The sequence below is a fragment of the Cebus imitator genome, unplaced genomic scaffold (genome assembly GCF_001604975.1).
Source record: "Cebus imitator isolate Cc_AM_T3 unplaced genomic scaffold, Cebus_imitator-1.0 Scaffold123, whole genome shotgun sequence".
Classification (NCBI taxonomy): Eukaryota; Metazoa; Chordata; class Mammalia; order Primates; family Cebidae; genus Cebus; species Cebus imitator.
This window is the reverse complement of record NW_016107438.1, coordinates 39240-41433: the sequence shown is the minus strand read 5'-3', so window position 1 is coordinate 41433 and position 2194 is coordinate 39240. Positions and strand designations below refer to the sequence as shown.

General features: G+C 42.3%; 2 non-coding genes across 2 annotated transcripts; both read right to left on the bottom strand.

Moving 5' to 3' along the window:
- Positions 1–718: 718 nt before the first annotated feature.
- On the bottom strand, positions 719–791 carry LOC119472917. The gene has a single exon (XR_005202092.1). It is a non-coding gene; the product is annotated as a small nucleolar RNA SNORD36 (small nucleolar RNA).
- Positions 792–1068: 277 nt separating this feature from the next.
- On the bottom strand, positions 1069–1139 carry LOC119472918. Its single transcript, XR_005202093.1, has one exon. It is a non-coding gene; the product is annotated as a small nucleolar RNA SNORD36 (small nucleolar RNA).
- Positions 1140–2194: the final 1055 nt, after the last annotated feature.

Genomic DNA, 2194 nt, shown 5'->3' with positions numbered 1-2194 from the left:
CTCCATAGGCCCTGTGAGTTGTTCCTAGTCTCATTAACCCATCCAAGTTCCTTTCCCTTGGGTAAAATTGATGGGAGAGCAGCAGACACTGGGGAACTTAAGGATTTCAAAAATACAAAGTTACGTAACTTCACAAAGTATCAATGAGTTTTGATGTTGCACATTTACAAGACATGCCCTTTTGAATTACAACACTGGATTTTGCTTTCCATCATAAGATCTATGTATAGGAAAAATTCCCATCTGGAGCCTTTCAGGAAGTTAACTGTAGCCTTCTAAGATAAGCCATTGTAAGTAGCTGGTGATGAAGGATTAGAAATGAGTTTAAAATGAAGCATTACTTCATTTTAAGTTAAATATACCCTGAGTCTGCTACAATGGCTTTCAATTCTTCCGTTCTGGTCAACACACTTCAGAGGGGTATGAGATTGGCCTCTACTGTGAAAGCTATTAAAACAAAGCCTTTTGGTTGTTTTCCTCTATGAGTAGCATTGCTATCACCCCAACCTAGATTCAGGTGAAACAAGCTCATTTGTCACAAGACCTCAGAGCAGGTCTTCCTGTGGACTAGACGTCCCAGTCTTGCCTTCCCCTTGATAATGCAATAAAGGACTCCCATTTTATGACACAGGGTAGGTAAGAAGACAACTAGCTAGAAGAAAGCATTAGTTGAGTATTTTGACCAAAAGCAGTACATTTCAAAGCTAGCTCAGTAGCAAGTGCTAAGGGTTAAAAAGCTCGTGGGTTTATACTTCAAGGTTAAATTCAGTGAGAGATTCACGTCACTGCAAGAGCCATGCATGAGTTGGATTCCTTGTCAGTACTGTCCTCACTCACTTCTGTCTCATCACTGACTTGCCATTAGGCCTCTCTTCCTGGCACTGACAGAAGCCCTTGGATTAGTAGTCAACAGGCAAGCACATCTCAACGGGATAAATCTCACGTATAATGACCACCAGCTGCGCTTTGTTTTCCACCAAGGTGGTGACAGTGTTGATTCCTAGAACACACAATCAATGAGCATTCATGGGGCCTGCTCTGGTCACAAGCAGCTGCTGGGCCCAGCTGTTGACTCAGTGTTTAAAAGCTCGGTTTTACCCTTCAGTCATTTCAGGTGAAGAAATTCTATGTCACTGCCACAGCCTGTCCCCAGTGTTCACCCTAAGGTGGTCTCTTAGTGGGGACGTCCCCTTTGCCGTTCTTCTGTTCCTTTGACTCTGGTCCACTATACTTGGCCAGCTTAAGCAGCTGGGTAGCTGGTAAAACACTCTTCAGTTTAGGCTTATAGCCAAGGTTCTAATCTTTATCACTTCATATAAATGCTAGATCACTGTCCTGGTATATAAGAACTATAATGTAATGACAACTGCAGTTCAAGAAACCAAACCACTCACCTTCATGTTCTGGATGAAATAAGGAATCATTGATTTTAATAAACTCATCAACTTCAAAAGCTCATTTGTCACAAGACCTCAGTACTTTAAGTACTGTATGTACAATAGTCATTCTGTATAAGAACATTAAGATGTACTTCAGTTACCTCTACATAACTCACTGTACATTCGTAGTCACCTGTCACCTGTATGTTCTTCCAACAAACCATGTATTTCTTCCCCTTTGTTTGCTAGAATGTGGATTTAACAAGATTTGGCATTTTCTTTTTATTGCATTTATGAAGTCTTGGTCCATGGCAGATTAGAACACCAGAGTGGTCTTTAAGTAGTCTCAAAAGCTAACCAGGGTCAATTTCAACCTTTAGTGTAGTTGAGCGCTATTGACTAGAAGATCAGTCATTTCTGGGCACCAGGGCCCAGGTCCTAAGCCTTCCATCCAAGCACAAGAAAGTGTTATTAGGCAAAAAGTTTCTCAAAACCAGTTCAACGTTTCCAACTATGCCTCTTCTAAAATGCCTTCAGCAAATGACAAGAAAGCAATTAGTCTTGGGTGGAAGGGGTGGAGGGATTGTGTTGATCATCAGTGCCAACCCTAGAAGCATCCTAGGAGAAGAGGCAAGAGGACCAAACCATGAAGCAAAGGTGAAGGCAAAAGCTGCCAGGAGAGGACCTAACGGGGCTACCCTCATGTTTGGAGCCTTGGACTGTGTTCAGAGATTAGATACAGTCTTGCCGCTTTGAAGCATTACAGGGCACAACCAGTTTTAAACACATCTGCCAACAGGGGGCGCTTAGTAACC